Consider the following 18,220-nt stretch of genomic DNA (forward strand, 5'->3'; position numbering starts at 1 on the left):
AGATACCATATATAGGTAGGTATGGTGGACTCATATGGAACAACTTTGGGGTTTATGGAGTTGGATGCACAAGAAGTATTCCCGCTTAGTACAAGTGAAGGCTAGAAAAAGACTGGGAAGTGACCAGCTAGAGAGCGACAACAGTCATGAACATGCATTAAAATTAATCAACACCGAATGCAATCATGAGTATCATAGAGGCTATGTTGATTCTGTTTCAACTACATGCATGAACATGTGCCAAGTCAAGCCACTCAAATCGTTCAAAGGAGGATACCACCCTATCATACCACATCACAACCATTTTAATAGCATGTTGGCACGCAAGGTAAACCATTATAAACTCCTAGCTAATTAAGCATGGCATAAGCAACTACAATCTCTAATTGTAATTGCAAACATGTTTCTTTCATAATAGGCTGAATCAGGAACGATGGTCTAATCATATTTACAAAAACAAGAGAGGTCGAGTTCATACCAGCTTTTCTCATCTCAATCAGTTCATCATATAATCATCATTATTGCCTTTCACTTGCACGATCAAAAGGTGTGGATAATAATAATGGTGCACGTGCATTGGACTAAGCTGGAATCTGCAAGCATTCAATTCAAGAGAGAAGACAAGGTAATATGGGCTCTTTGTTAGATCAACAATAATGCATATGAGAGCCACTCAACATTTTCATTATGGTCTTCTCCTCTCGACCCCTAAAGAAAAGAAACAAAACTATTTACACGGGAAAGCTCCCAACAAGCAAAAGAAGAATGAGAAATCTTTTTGGGTTTTCTTTTTAATTACTACTACTACATGCATAGAAAGTAAAGTAACGAAAAGCTACAACTAATTTTTTTGGTTTTTCTTAAGGTTTATTAAGGCACACAAGAAGAAAGCTAAAAAGGAAATAAACTATCATGGATGATACAATGAAAAAGTATGAGCACCGACAACTAGCATGAGTGTGTGAACATGAATGTAATGACGGTGAGAAATACGTACTCCCCCAAGATTAGGGTTTTGGCCTAAGTTGGTCTATGCCCATGGATGGCCTGGTGGATATCAGAAGTTGAAGTTGGGGTCGTACTAAGATGCATCAGCTATTGCCTGACGAGCTGCAGCTTGGAGGCGAGCTGCCTCCGTCCTCCTCTCGTACTCGGTCGCCTCCTCCCTGGTTATAACATGTCTCCCTTTTGCCTGAAAGTCAAAGAAGGCTGAGCAGGGAGAGCGACATGATAGGTGTGTTGTCTGTCGAAGATTAGTCGGTACTGGAGGAACTGATTGTTCCTCTCAACAAACTGATGACGAACCATGGCATTATAATCTAAATAAGCAGGAGGCAACTCAATATTATCTCCACGTATGGGTATCTCAAGAAAATCAGCTAAACGGGTTGCGTAAATTCCACCAATGAAATCTCCATTAATTTTGTTATTATGCAACCTGCGTGCAACAATGGCCCCCAAGTTATATTGTCTATCTCCTAATACAACACTCTTGAGAACACTAAGATCTGGCACACACATGTGACATGCCTCATCCTTACCATTTATGCATCTACCTATAAAGAGAGCAAAATAATGTACAGCAGGAAAATGAATGCTCCCTATGGCAGCTTGCGTGATTTCCCTAGATTCCCCCACAGTTATACTAGCAAGAAAGTCTCTATATTCAGATTTGCGAGGTTCACTAACATTACCACACTGTGGGAGTTTACAAGCAGTATTAAAATCTTCTAAGTCCATGGTATAATATTTATCATAAAGATCAAACAGGACAGTTTGAGAATTACGTGATGATGAAAATTCAAACCTTCTCGCAAAGGAATCAGTGAGGTAGTGGTACAGACGGCACTAATCTGCCACGAAGCCCTCAAGATTGGCGTTACACACATATGCTTCATTCCTCATTGATTCCTGCTTGGACCATGAAATCTTCTGACGGCCATTCACAAGGCCGCACTTGAGCGTCCCTCGGTAGTTCATCGTCCGGCTCACGCATTGCGTGCCTGGGTCCTTGCTTCCTTGAAGAACCACCTTGGTACATTTTCCTAAACATATTTTTTCCTCTCAAAAATTTCTGAAATTTTTAGTAACTTAAAATAAAAGTGAGCCAAACTCAACAAAATTGATAGCAACTACTCCTACAAGTGCCTAGAGACCATATCATGCATTAGAACTACTTGGGACCATATAAATTTGGCATGCAAGCTCAAGAACATGGTCACCTAAGCAGCAAAATTTTGCAATGAATAAAGCACTAGAACAAAAACTAATTGGACCATTGGAGGAGTCATATACCAAAGAACAATCCCCCAAAGCAGTTTCATGAATGGAGCTTTGAGCTAGGAAATTGAAAATGGCAGCAAGATGAGCTAGAACTCGTGCTTGAGCAGGTTGGTGATTTTTTTGGAAGGAAGAAGGAGTGTGTGGTGGCTGGAATAAGTGGAGGGGGGCCACCAGGGGGCCACGAGGCAGGGGCGCGTCCTGGACCCTCGTGGCCACGTGCTGGCTCCCCCTGATGTATTCTCGGTGCCAGATATTCTCAAATATTCTAGAAAAAATCATATTTAATTTTCAGGGCATTTGGAGAACTTTTATTTTTGGGGTATTTTTTATTGCATGGATAATTTAGAAAACAGACAGAAAATACTATTTTTGCTTTATTAATATAAATAACAGAAAGTAAAAAAAGAGGGTAGAGAGAGTTGCATTTTCTAAATTCATCCACCTCATGATCATCAAAAGGAATCCACTAACAAGGTTGATCAAGTCTTGTTAACAAACTCATTCCGAATAACATGGAACCGGAGAAATTTTGAATAACACTATGTTACCTCAACGGGGATATGCACATCCCCAACAATAAGAATATCACATCTCTTTGTAACAGTAGGAAGAGGAAATTCAAAACCTCCAATAGTGATTCTTGAATTTTTTCCAATAGAATTGATACTGTGGATTTGAGGTTGTTTCCTCAGAAAGTGTACCATATGCTCATTACCATTAACATGAAAAGTGGCATTGCCTTTGGTGCAATCAATAACAACCCCTGCAGTATTCAAAAAGGGTCTTCCAAGAATAATAGACATATTATCGTCCTCGGGAATATCAAGAATAACAAAGTTCGTTAAAATAGTAACGTTTGCAACCACAATAGGCACATCCTCACAAATACTGGCAGGTATAGAAGTTGATTTATCAGCCATTTGTAAAGATATTTCAGTAGGTGTCAACTTATTCAAATCAAGTCTACGGTATAAAGAGAGAGGCATAACACTAACACCGGCTCCAAGATCACATAAAGTAGTTTTAACATAGTTTCTTTTAATGGAACATCGTATAGTTGGTACTCCTGGATCTCCAAGTTTCTTTGGTATTCCACCCTTAAAAGTATAATTAGCAAGCATGGTGGAAATTTCAGCTTCCGGTATTTCTTTTATTTGTAACAATTTATTTCATATATTTAGCATAAGGATTCATTTTAAGCATATCAGTCAAACGCATACGCAAAAAGATAGGTCTAATCATTTCAGCAAAGCGCTCAAAATCCTCATCATCCTTTTTCTTGGATGGTTTAGGAGGAAAAGGCATGGGTTTCTGAACCCATGGTTCTCTTTCTTTACCGTGCTTCCTAGCAACAAAGTCTCTCTTATCATAATGTTGATTCTTTGATTGTGGGTTATCAAGATCAACAGCAAGTTCAATTTCTACATCATTATTATTGCTAGGTTGAGCATCAACATGAACATCAGCATTAACATTATCACTAGGTTCATGTTCATTACCAGATTGTGTTTCAGCATCAGAGATAGAAATATCATTGGGATTCTCACGTGTGTCAATAACAGGTTCATTAAAAGCATGCAAAGTCCTATCATTTTTCTTTCCCGTTCTTTTAGAAGGACTAGGTGCATCTATAGTAGTTCTCTGAGAATCTTGCTCAATTCTCTTAGGGTGGCCCTCAGGATACAAAGGCTCCTGAGTCATTTTACCACCTCTAGTTATAACTCTAACATCATTATCATTCTTATTGTTTAATTCATTGAGCAAATCATTCTGAGGTTTAAGTACTTGTTCTACTTGAGTGGTAACCATAGAAGCATGTTTACTAATAAGTTAAGTTCACCTTTAACACTAGCCATATAATCACTCAACTGTTCAATCATATAAGCATTGCGTTTCATTTGTCTACCAAAATAAGCATTAAAATCTTCTTGCTTAACCATGAAGTTATCAAATTCATCCAAACACTGGGTAGCAAACTTAGCAGGAGGGATTTCAGCTTTATCATATCTATAGAGAGAGTTTACCTTTACTACCTGTGTCGGGTTATCGAGACCGTGTGTTTCTTCAATAGATGATGAATTAAGACCATGTATTTCTTCAACAGGAGGTAAATTCTTAACATCTTCAGCTTTTATACCCTTTTCTTTCATAGATTTCTTTGCATCTTGCATATCTTCGGGACTGAGAAATAGAATACCCCTTTTCTTCGGAGTTGGCTTGGGAGTTGGTTCAAGAAGTGTCCAATTATTTTCATTGGTCAACATATTATTCAATAGAATTTCAGCTTGATCAACTGTTCTTTCCCTGAAAACACAACCAGCACAACTATCCAGGTGGTCTCTGGAAGCATCGGTTAGTCCATTATAAAAGATATCAAGTATTTCATTTTTCTTGAGAGGATGATCAGGCAAAGCATTAAGTAATTGGAGAAGCCTCCCAAATCTTGTGGGACACTCTCTTCTTCAATTTGCACAAAATTATATATTTCCCTTAAAGCATCTTGTTTCTTATGAGCGGGGAAATATTTAGCAGAGAAGTAGTAAATCATATCCTGGGGACTACGCAAACAACCAGGATCAAGAGAATTAAACCATATCTTAGCATCACCCTTTAATGAGATCGTAAATAATTTAAGGATATAATAGTAGCGAGTTTTCTCATCATTAGTGAACAGGGTAGCTATATCATTTAATTTAGTAAGATGTGCCACAACAGTTTCAGATTCATAGCCATAGAAAGGATCAGATTCAACCAAAGTAATTATATCAGGATCAACTGAGAAATCATAACCCTTATCAGTAATAAAGATAGGTGAAGTAGCATAAGCAGGATCATATTTCATTCTAGCATTCAGAGATTTTTCTTTCAGCTTAGCTAATAGTTTCTTAAGATCACTTCTATCATTGCAGGCAAGAAAGTCTCTAGCAGTTTCTTCATCCATAACATAACCCTCAGGCACAATAGGCAATTCATATCTAGGGGAGAATCTTCATCATCACTTTCATCAATATTATTAGTTTCAATAATTTCATTCTCTCTAGCCCTAGCAAGTTGTTCATCAAGAAATTCACCAAGTGGCACAATAGTATCAAGCATAGAAGTAGTTTCATCATAAGTATCATGCATAGCAGAAGTGGCATCATCAATAACATGCGACATATCAGAATTAATAGCAGAAGCAGGTTTAGGTGTCGCAAGCTTACTCAAAACAGAAGGTGAATCAAGTGCAGAGCTAGATGGCAGTTCCTTACCTCCCCTTGTAGTTGAGGGAAAAATCTTAGTTCTTTCGTCTTTCAAGTTCCTCATAGTGACCAGCAGATATAAATCCCAAGTGACTCAAAGAATAGAGCTATGCTCCCCGGCAACAGCGCTAGAAAATGGTCTCGATAACCCACAAGTATAGGGGATCGCAACAGTTTTCGAGGGTAGAGTATTCAACCCAAATTTATTGATTCGACACAAGGGGAGCCATAGAATATTCTCAAGTATTAGCAGCTGAGTTGTCAATTCAACCACACCTGGAAACTTAATATCTGCAGCTAAGTATTCAGTAGCAAAGTAATATGATAGTAGTGGTAACGGTAACAAAAGTAATGTTTTGGGGTTTTGTAGTGACTGTAACAATAGCAGCGGAAAAGTAAATAAGCGAAGAACAATATATGAAAAGCTTGTAGGCAATGGATCGGTGATGGAGAATTATGCCGGATGTGATTATTCATGCAACAGTTATAACATAGGGTGACACAGAACTAGCTCCAATTCATCAATGTAATGTAGGCATGTATTCCGAATATAGTCATACGTGCTTATGGAAAAGAACTTGCGTGGCATCTTTTGTCCTACCCTCCCATGGCAGCGGGGTCCTATTGGAAACTAAGGGATATTAAGGCCTCCTTTTAATAGAGTACCGGACCAAAGCATTAACACATAGTGAATACATGAACTCCTCAAACTACGGTCATCACCGGGAGTGGTCCCGATTATTGTCACTTCGGGGTTGCCGGATCATAACACATAGTAGGTGACTATAGACTTGCAAGATAGGATCAAGAAATCACATATATTCATGAAAACATAATAGGTTCAGATCTGAAATCATGGCACTCAGTCCCTAGTGACAAGCATTAAGCATAGCAAAGTCATAGCAACATCAATCTCAGAACATAGTGGATACTAGGGATCAAACCCTAACAAAACTAACTCGATTACATGATAAATCTCCTCCAACCCATCACCGTCCAGCAAGCCCATGATGGAATTACTCATGCACGACGGTGAGCATCATGGAATTGGTGATCGAGGAAGGTTGATGATGACGATGGCGACGGATTCCCCTCTCTGGAGCCCCGAACGGACTCCAGATCAGCCCTCCCGAGAGAGTTTAGGGCTTGGCGGCGGCTCCGTATTGTAAAACGCGATGAATCCTTCTCTATGATTTTTTTTTCTCACCGAACACGAATATATGGAGTTGGAGTTGAGGTTGGTGGAGCGTCAGGGGGCCGACGAGGTAGGGGGCGCGCCCCCGCCCTCGTGGACAGGGTGTGGGGCCCCTGACGTGGATTCTTCTTCCAGTATTTTTTATATATTCCAAAAATAATCTCTGTTGACTTTTAGGTCATTCTGAGAACTTTTATTTCTGCACAAAAATAACACCATGGCAATTCTACTGAAAACAACGTCAGTCTAGGTTAGTTCCATTCAAATCATGCAAGTTAGAGTCCAAAACAAGGGCAAAAGTGTTTGGACAAGTAGATACGACGGAGACGTATCAGTCACTTTATATTGCCACTTATGATAGGGACCTTTATTATGCAGTCCGTCGCTTTTATTGCTTCCATATCACAAGATCGCACAAAGCTTATTTTCTCCACACTAATAGATTATACATATTTAGAGAGCAATTTTTATTGCATGCAATAGTGACAACTTACTTGAAGGATCTTACTCAATCCATAGGTTGATATGGTGGACTCTCATGGTAAAACTGGGTTTAAGGATATTTGGAAGCACAAGTAGTATCTCTACTTGGTGTAAAGAATTTGGCTAGCATGAGGGGGAAAGTCAAGCTCAACATGTTGGATGATCCATGACAATATAATTTATTTCGGATGTAAGAAAACATAACCCATTACGTTGTCTTCCTTGTCCAACATCAACCTTTTAGCATGTCATATTTTAATGAGTGCTCACAATCATAAAAGATGTCCAATATAGTATATTTATATGTGAAAACCTGTCTTTCTTTATTACTTCCTATTAATTGCAACGATGACTAAAACTATGTTTGTCAACTCTCAACAACTTTTATTCATCCTACTCTTTATATGTGAAGTCATTACTCTCCATCAGATAAATATGATCTCTTTATTTCTTCTTATTCTTTATCTTCTTTCCCTCAAGATCATAGCAAGATAACCAAGCCCTCGACTCAAAACTAATTTTTATTATATATATAGCTCACGGACTCGATTACATAGAAGGATCATAAAGCAAAACTCAAAACTAAATCATACTAAAACTTTATTCTACTAGATTGAGATATTGACAAAAGGATCGAACTAAGAAAAACGGTAAAGATAGAAGTGTGATGGTGAGACGATGCCGGGGCACTCCCCCAAGCTTGGCAGTTACCAAGGGGAGTGCCCATACCCATGTATTTATGTCTCTTTCTTCGGAGGTGAAGGAGATGGTGATGATGATGACAATTGTGCCTTCAGCATTTTCATATTGTAATTGAGAAGAGCGATCTCCTCCTTTAAATCATCGACCTCTGATTCCAGCTTCAAGATCTTGTCACATAAATCTCCTTTGCTTTTCTATCGAAAACGAGAAGGAATAGATCAGTTGTTAGACAGTTTAGCCCTCTTAGGGAGACTAGACTTCTTGAACTTCACGTGCATATCCCCAGGTTGAGCTAGAGGAACATCCTCCTCCTCCGAACTTGAATCATTGATCCTCCTCAAATGAGCATCCTCCTCATCATCCGTAGTTTGACCACAAGGAGATAGGTCCCCATAGGTCTATGGGTCAGCAATGAGATGTGAGACATAGCTCTCTCCGTCGGAGTCTTGAGATGACATCTTGCTCTAAATCTGCTGCAGAAATAGCTCGAAACAAAAACAGAGGATATATGCGTGGTACGGTGGTCAAAACCTTCGGGAGATTATATAACGAATTTTTACTGACCAAAAGAAGTACCGTGCAAGAAAACGGAGTTCGGAGGGCACACGAGGTGCCCACGAGGCAGGGGCACGCCCTCCACCCTCGTGGAAGCCTCGTGTCCTTTCTGGACTACTTATAATTTTCCTATTTTCTTTAATATTCCAAAACAGAGAAAAATTGCTATTAAAACTGTTTTAGAGTCGGTTTACTTACCGTACCACATACCTCCTCCTTTTCGGAGGCTAAAACATTCTGAAAGGTGTCCCTTATATACTCCACCGGGGCTACGATTTCAATAACATTAGTTTCAACATTTATAGGATTAGCTGAGATATAATGTTTGATTCTTTGACCGTTCACCACCCTCGGATTTGTGCCTTCGAAGTTATTGATTTTTATGGCACCAAAATGATAGATCTCCTCGATAACGTAAGGATCTTCCCATTTAGAGATGAGTTTTCCTGCAAAAAATCTTAAATGAGAGTTGTATAACAATACATAATCACCTACATTAAACTCATGTTTTTGTACCCTTTTGTCATGCCATCTTTTAACTTTTTCTTTAAACAGTTTGGCATTTTCATAGGCCTGGGTTCTCCACTCATTGATGGAGCTAATGTCAAATAGTCTCTTCTCACTAGCAAGTTTGAAATCATAATTGAGCTCTTTAATGGCCCAATATGCTTTATGTTCTAGTTCAAGAGGTAAGTGACATGCTTTTCCATAAACCATCTTATACGGAGACATACCCATAGGATTTTTATATGCAGTTATGTAGGCCCATAATGCATCATCAAGTTTCTTGGACCAATTCTTTCTAGATCTATTAACAGTCTTTTGCAAAATTAATTTAAGCTCTCTATTGCTCAGTTCTACTTGACCACTATACTGTGGGTGATATGCAGATGCAATTCTATGATTAACATCATACTTAGCAAGCATTTTAAGAAAAGTACCATGAATAAAGTGTGAACCACCATCAATCATTAAGTATCTAGAGACTCCAAACCTCGGAAAAATAACTTATTTAAGCATCTTAATAGAGGTGCTATGATTAGCACTACTAGTTGTAATAGCTTCTACCCACTTAGTAATGTAATCAACAGCGACTAAAATATGTGTATACCCATTAGAGGAAGGAAACGGTCCCATATAATCAAAGCCCCAAACATCAATAGGTTCTGTAACAAGTGAATAATTCATAGGCATTTCTTGACGTATACTAATATTACTAATTCTTTGGCATTCATCACAAGACGTGACAAACTTACGGGCATCCTTGAAGAGAGTAGGCCAATAAAAACCGGATTGCAATACCTTATGTGCAGTTCTATCTCCAGCATGGTGTCCCCCATAAGCCTCGGAGTGACACTTGCGTAGGATCTGTTCCTGTTCATGCTCAGGCACAACGTTTAATAACACCATCTACTCCTTTATAAAGGTGTGGGTCATCCTAGAAGTAATGTCTTAAATCATAGGAAAAACTTTTTCTTTTGCTGATAGGTGAAACTAGGTGGTATAAATTTAGCAACAATGTAATTAGCATAATCAGCATACCATGGAGCAGTACGAGAAGCATTTATGATAGCTAATTGTTCATCAGGAAAGCTATCATCAATAGGTAGTGGGTCATCAAGAACATTCTCTAACCTAGGCAAGTTGTCTGCAACGGGGTTCTCGGCTCCCTTTCTATCAATAATATGCAAATCAAATTCTTGTAGTAGGAGTACCCATCTAATAAGTCTAGGTTTAGCATCTTTCTTTTCCATAAGATATTTAATAGAAGCATGATCAGTGTGAATAGTTACTTTAGAGTCAACAATGTAAGGTCTGAACTTATCACAAGCAAATACAACTGCTAAAAATTCTTTTTCAGTAGTAGCATAATTTCTCTGGGCATTGTCTAGAGTTTTACTAGCATATTGAATAACATTTAATTTCTTATCAACTCTTTGTCCTAGAACAGCACCTACAGCATAATCACTAGCATCACACATAATTTCAAATGGTAAATTCCAATCAGAAGGCTGAAAAATAGGTGCAGAAATCAAGGCTTTCTTATGTATTTCGAATGCTTCTACACAATCATCATCAAAGATAAAAGGAACATCTTTCTGTAAGAGATTAGTTAGAGGCCTGGAAATTTTTGAGAAGTCTTTAATGAACCTCCTATAAAAACTGGCATGACCAAGGAAACTTCTTATACCTTTAATGTCCTTTGGACATGGCATATTTTCAATAGCATCAACTTTAGCTTTATCAACTTCAATACCTCTTTCAGAAATTTTATGCCCCAAGACAATACCTTCATTAACCATAAAGTGGCGCTTCTCCCAATTCAAGACAAGATTAGTTTCCTCACATCTCTGCAAAACTCGATCAAGGTTGCTTAAGCAATCATGAAAAGAAGTTCCGTATATGAAAAAATCATCCATGAAAACCTCAACAATCTTTTCACAAAAGTCAGAGAATATAGCAGTCATACATCTTTGAAAGGTAGCAGGTGCATTACATAAACCAAATGGCATACGTCTATAAGCAAAGGGCAAGTAAAGGTGGTCTTTTCTTGATCCTCTTTTGACACGGGTATTTGAGAGAAACCAGAATAACCGTCTAGAAAGCAAAAATGTGTATGTTTGGATAATCTTTCTAGCATTTGATCAATAAAAGGTAAAGGGTAATGATCTTTTTTACTAGTTTTATTTAGTTTGCGGAAATCAATTACCATTCTATAACATGTAACAATTCTTTGTGGGATCAACTCATCTTTATCATTAGGAACAACAGTAATACATCCCTTCTTAGGGACACAATGGACAGGACTTACCCACTAACTATCAGCAACGGGATAAATTATACCTGCCTTCAGAAGCTTTAGTATTTCTTTTCTTACCACTTCTTTCATCTTAGGATTTAATCGTCGTTGGTGATCAACAACCGGTTTAGTGTCTTTCTCCAAAAAAAAATATGCTGGCATAGAGTGGGACTAATGCCCTTAAGATCATCAAGAGTATATCCAATAGCAGCACGGTGCTTCTTCAGAGTTTTCAATAATTTCTCTTCTTCTTGCTCTGAAAGGTTAGCACTAATAATAACAGGATATATCTCCTTTTCATCAAGATAAGCATATTTAAGAGTATCAGGTAATGGTTTAAGCTCAGACACGGGATCACCCTTGGGTGGAGGAGGATCCCCTAGAATTTTGACAAGCAAGTTGTGTTTCAAAATAGGTCCCTTTTTAAAGAATACTTCATCTATTTCCCTTCTTTCATTCATAAACATATCATTTTCATGGTCCAGCAAATATTATTATAAAGGATCATTAGGAGGCACAACAATAGAAGCAAGACCAATAATTTCATCTTTATTAGGCAATTCTTTATCATGGGGTTGTCTACGAAATTTAGCAAAATTAAAATCATGAGACATATCCCCTAAACCAACAGAAACAATATCCTTTTTGCAGTCTATCTTAGCATTAACAGTATTCAAGAAGGGTCTACCAAATATAATGGGACAAAAGTTATCTTGTGGGGAAGTAAGAACAATAAAATTAGTAGGCTATATAATTTTCCCACACAAGACTTCAACGTCTCTAACAATCCCAACCGGTGAGAGAGTATCTCTATTGGCAAGCTTAATAGTAACATTAATATCTTCTATCTCAGCAGGTGCAATATCATGCATAATTTCTTCATATAGGGTATAAGGTATTGCACTGACACTAGCACCCATATCACATAAGCCATGATAATAGTGATATCCTATTTTAACAGAAACAACAGGCATGCCAACAACATGTCCATGTTTATCTTTAGTATCGGGTTTAGCAATTCTAGCAGCTTCATCAGAGAAGTAAATAACATGCCCATCAATATTATCAACCAAGATATCTTTAACCATAGAAATACTAGGTTCAAATTAAATTTGCTCAGAGGGTTTAGGTGTTCTAATATTACTTTTTTTTACCACAGTTGAAGCTTTAGCATGATCCTTTATTCTAGTAGGGAAAGGTGGTTTCTCAAAATAAGCGGCAGGAACAATAGGATCAACATTATAAGTGATAGTATTTTCTTCAACTTTAATAGGTTCAACTACTTTTACTTCAATGGGAGGATGATATTTAAACCACTTCTCCTTAGGGAGATCAACATGAGTAGCAAAGGTTTTACAGAAGAAGCTACTATCTCAGAGTCAAGTCCATATTTAGTGCTAAATTCATGAAAAGCATCGGTATCCATAAAAGATTTAACACAATTAAACTTAGGTGTTATACCCGACTCCTTACCTTCATCGAGTTCCCAATCTTTAGAATTGCGTTTAATTATTTCGAATAAATCCCATCTAAATTCAATAGTCTTCATCATAAAAGAACCAGTACAAGAAGTATCGAGCATGGAGTGATTATTGAGAGAAAGTCGAGCATAAAAATTTTGAATAATAATTTCTCTTCAGAGCTCATGATCGGGGCATGAATATAACATTGATTTAAGCCTCCCCCAAGCTTGAGCGATTCTTTATCCTTCGCGAGGCCAAAAATTATATATATATATATATAATTACAATCACGATGAACCAGATGCATAGGATAAAACTTCTAATGAAATTCCAATTTCAATCAGTTGTAGTTCCATGATCCAATATCATCGCATAGCCTAAACCATGTCAATGCCTTTGCCTTCAAAGATAAAGGGAATACCCTCTTCTTGATAACATCCTCGGGCATACCTGCAAGCTTAAATAATCCAGATACTTCATCCACATAGATTAGGTGCAAATTGGGATGCAATGTTCCATCTCCTGTAAAAGGACTAGCTAGCAGTTTCTCTATCATACCCGAAGGAATTTCAAAGTAAACATTTTCAATAGGTTCAGTAGGTTGAGGAGAAACTCTTTGATCTATTGGTCGGGGTGAAGATACCCCGAACAAGCCCCTCAAAGGATTACTTTCCATAGTAACAAGTGATAGTAAATTTCAGCACACTATATAAATTTTTCCTTACGAAATTCCACCTACCAAAGGCGCTTCACTCCCCGGCAACAGCGCCAGAAAAGAGTCTTGATGACCCACAAGTATAGGGGATCTATCATAGTCCTTTTGATAAGTAATAGTGTCGAACCCAACGAGGAGCAAAAGGAAATGACAAGCGGTTTTCAGTAAGGTATTCTCTGCAAGAACTGAAATTATCGGTAATAGATAGTTTTCTGATAAGGTAATTTATAACGGGTAACAAGTAACAAAAGTAAACAAGGTGCAGCAAGGTGGCCCAATCCTTTTTGTATCAAAGGACAAGCCTGGACAAACTCTTATATAAAGGAAAGCACTCCCGAGGACACATGGGAATTATTGTCAAGCTAGTTTTCATCACGCTCATATGATTCACGTTCGTTACTTTGATAATTTTATATGTGGGTGGACCGGTGCTTGGGTACTGCCCTTCCTTGGATAAGCATCCCACTTATGATTAACCCCTCTTGCAAGCATCTGCAACTACAAAAAAAGTATTAAGGTAAACCTAACCATAGCATGAAACATATGGATCCAAATCAGCCCCTTACGAAGCAACGCATAAACTAGGGTTTAAGCTTCTGTCACTCTAGCAACCCATCATATACTTATTACTTCCCAATGCCTCCCCCTAGGCCCAAACAATGGTGAAGTGTCATGTAGTCGACGTTCACATGACACCACCAGAGGAGAGACAACATACATCTCATCAAAATATCGAACGAATACCAAATTCACATGACTACTTATAGCAAGACTTCTCCCATGTCCTCAGGAATAATTGTAACTACTCACAAATCATATTCATGTTCATAATCAGAGGGGTATTAATATGCATAAATGATCTGAACATGTAATCTTCCAGCAAATAAACCAACTAGCATCAACTACAAGGAGTAATCAATCAACACTACTACCAACCCAGAGGTACCAATCTAAGGTTTTGAGACAAAGATTGGATACAAGAGATGAACTAGGGTTTGAGATGAGATGGTGCTAGTGAAGATGTTGATGGAGATTGACCCCCTCCCGATGAGAGGATCGATGGTGATGATTTCCCCCTCCCGGAGGGATGTTTCCCCGGCAGAACAGCTCCGCCGGAGCCCTAGATTGGTATCGCCAGGTTCCGCCTCGAGGCGGCGGCGCTTCGTCCCGAAAGCTTCCTTCTTATTTTTTCCAGGGCGAAAGACTTCATATAGCAAAAGATGGGCACCGGAGGCCTGCCAGATGGCCCACGAGACAGGGGGCATACCCAGGGTGTAGGGCGTGCCCCCCACCCTCATGGATGGTGGGTGGCCCCCTCTGGTATTTTCTTCGCCCAATATTTTTTATATATTCCAAAACTGACTTCCGTGGAGTTTTGGGACTTTTGGTGTTGTGCAGAATAGGTCTCTAATATTTGCTCCTTTCCTAGCCCAGAATTCTAGCGGCCGGCATTCTCCCTCTTCGTGCAAACCTTGTAAAATAAGAGATAATAGGCATAAATATTGTTACATAATGTGTAATAACAGCCCATAATGCAATAAATATCGATATAAAAGCATGATGCAAAATGGACGCATCAAGGGCTTACCAGCCGCTATCTATCCAGCCTGCTTGATCTCCTCATGAGCCGCCCAGGACTCAGTCCGCGCCTCCTTGGCCTCTTGGAGAGCCTTGGAGAGTTCGACTGCTTGGGCCTTATTCTTCTCCTCCAAGGCCTCACACTTACCAGCAACGTCCTTGAGCTCTTGCTCAACTTCGGTCACCCTCTCCTCGTACTGGCGGCGGGTGCCCTGCTCGGCCTTTAAGTCTGCAGTCGCTTTATCAGCAGCCGCTTTACTCACCCTTGCCTGCTCTTTGGCTTGCGACAGGGCGCCCTTGAGGGTATCACCCTCGGCCGCACTTCCTGCAATCATTTACATGAGAAAGTGTGTGAGCTTAAACTCCACATTCACATATGATTTCAATCGTACAAAACATACCTTGCGCCTCATCGAACCGCTTGTTAATGCGGTCGAGGTCATCATCGGCCAGCTTCAGCTTCCGCTTGAGTTCGGAAACTTTAGCAGCCTAGGCAGTCACCGCCAACAGGGAAGCATGTTCATTCAATAGATATGTATGTTACCTTCTGCGATAATCATTTGATCCTCTATTCAGCTTTTTTCCAAACCAAACAAAGTCTCAGGGGCTACTATCTGTATACAGGCATATTTCCTTCATATAAAAAGGCATATTACATCGCATACCTCAAAGCCCGTCAGTAGGCTGGTGAAGGCTTCGTTTAGCCCACTCTCAGCGGACTGAATCTTCTCAACCACCGTACCCATCAGGGTACGGTGCTCCTCCATGAAGAAAGCATGTCGAAGTGCTTCCACCAAAGTGTCAGGCGCCTCCGGATTGATGGAGGTCACCGGTGGAGTCGACGCTCCGCCCTCCTTCAAACAGGGTTGTTCACTCGATTCCGGAGTCGTATGGGCCTCCAGAATGGTGTTCAGCTGGGGGTCGAACCGGTCATGGGCCCCGTCGTCAGTCTCCATAGGGGTTGGTTCCCCCATGTTCTCGGCAGCTAAGGTGTTACCCTATAGCACCATCTTGGCGGCCTTCCACACCTCTCCATGGCCTGGAGGGGCTCTTCGGGACAACACTTTAGTGTCGTCCGTAGTGGTTGGCGGGGAGGCTTGCGGAGGCGTCTCGCTCTCGAACATCCCTGGCTCCAGCGAGTTCCCCGAAGATGATGATAATTGGGGGAGATCGCGAGCCGGACTGAGGCACACAATACAAATGTGTTAGAATTACAATCATAAAAACTAGATATACGTACAGTATCATTGGTTACTTACGATGCGGCCAGGGGCTTCGACCTGGGGCACCACTCGGGGATGGCTTCGGCATCCGAATCCGATCCGTCTGAGAGGGATATCTTCCCCCTCTTGGACGGCTCCACCTCTGGGTCTATAGAGGCCACCGTTTTCTTCTTCCTCCCCTTAAGGGGAGAATTTCTCTCTTCTTCCTCCTCCTCTTCGTCTTCATCTCCCTCGTGGGAGGAGAGGGCTTCAGTATCTCCGGACACAGCGTCCGAAGTGCCTTTATGGCGGAGGCCACCTTTGGCCTCCTTGCCCTTCTTCTTGGCCTTCTTCTCTGGCGCCTGATAAGGCGCCGGGACCAGCATCCTCGTTAATAGATGAGTGGCTGGATTTTCGGGTAGCGGCGCCGGACACCTGATCCTCTCCGCCTTCGCTATCCAGTCCTAAATAAGGAATGGGCATCTCAATATACCCTTTGACTTATGGACCGAAATTATGTTTGGAAGTAAGAAGTTTACCTCAGTAGCCGGATTTGCGCTGGCGAGACCGATATCTTCGGTCTTCTCCGGCCACGACTTCTGGGCCTTAAAAAGTAGTTTCCATATCTGTTTGTGCGTTGTATCGAAGAAGCGCTGCAGGGCCCGGGGGCCATCCGGATTAAACTCCCACATGCGGAGAGCCCGGCGTTGGCATGGGAGGATCCGGTGGAAGAGTATCACCTGAATCACGTCGGTGAGACTGGTGTGCTTATTTATCATACTCTTGATGCGCTTTTGCAGCGTCATCACTTTGCCGGGCGACCCCCAGTCTAGACCCTTGTTAATCCAAGACATGAGCCGCATAGGGGGCCCAGATCTAAATTCAGGAGCGGCTGCCCATTTGGTACCACGGGGTTCGGTGATGTAGAACCACTCCTGCTGCCACACCTTCACAATCTCCACGAAGGCTCCTTTGGGCCACAGGTGTTGGGGAGTTTGCTCACCATGGCGTCGCCGCAGTCGGTGTGCTGCCCATCAACCACCTTCAGCTTCATGTTGAAGACTTTGAGCCATAGGCCGAAATGGGGTGGAATGCGGAGGAGCGCCTCGCACACGACGATAAACGCCGAGATGTGGAGGAAGGAGTTTGGGGCTAGATCGTGGAAATCTAGCCCGTAATAGAAGATGAGGCCGTGGACAAAAGGGTGAAGTGGAAACCCTAGGCCGTAGAGAAAGTGAGGGATGAAAACAACCCTCTGGCCGGGCTCTGGAGTGGGCATGACTTGCTCTTTGGCCGGGAGCCTGTGTGCGATTTCTGCGGTCAAGTACTTCGCCTCCCGGAGTTCCTTAATGTCCTTCTCCGCGACGGAGGAGGCCATCCACTTGCCCTGTGAGCCGGATCTGGCCATGGCTGGAAAGGTTGGGCGGTGGGTAAGATTAAAGCTTGGGGGCTAGAGCTCGAGGGCGGGAAGGCTGAGGTAGGAAGAAGGCATGGGGTAAAAAGATGGATCTTCATCTGCTTATATAGGCAATGAATATCAAGTGCCCCCCACAAGCCTTAAAACTCGCCTGTCCCCAAGGGGTCGTGTGAATGGCTTGGTTGGATTACCCAAACCTGTATTGATGAAAATCCCACAATGAGGGGACACGATCTCTACTTTGACAAGACGTGTCAATGGAGGCTGCGCCTCGAAACACGAAGCGGGAGGCCAAAAAATGGTTCAAATAATAAAAAGGCCAGACATGACGAAAAAGTTGTCAGTAGACATACCTTATTTTTATTAAGTATTGTACCATTGTGGTTGAGGGTTGTAACTGTTATACAGAGCCGGATATAGTTATCTTGCTCAAAAGACTGCTTTGTATGCAGAGAAGGAACCCGCCTTGCAATGTCGAAGACAATCTACGAGCCGAACACATCTTCATTGAAGACTGGTTCAGGGGCTACTGAGGGAGTCCTGGACTAAGGGGTCCTCGAGAGTCTGGCCCGTGTGCTGTGAACC

The sequence above is a fragment of the Triticum dicoccoides genome, chromosome 7A, assembly GCF_002162155.2.
Source record: "Triticum dicoccoides isolate Atlit2015 ecotype Zavitan chromosome 7A, WEW_v2.0, whole genome shotgun sequence".
In the NCBI taxonomy this organism is placed as follows: Eukaryota; Viridiplantae; Streptophyta; class Magnoliopsida; order Poales; family Poaceae; genus Triticum; species Triticum dicoccoides.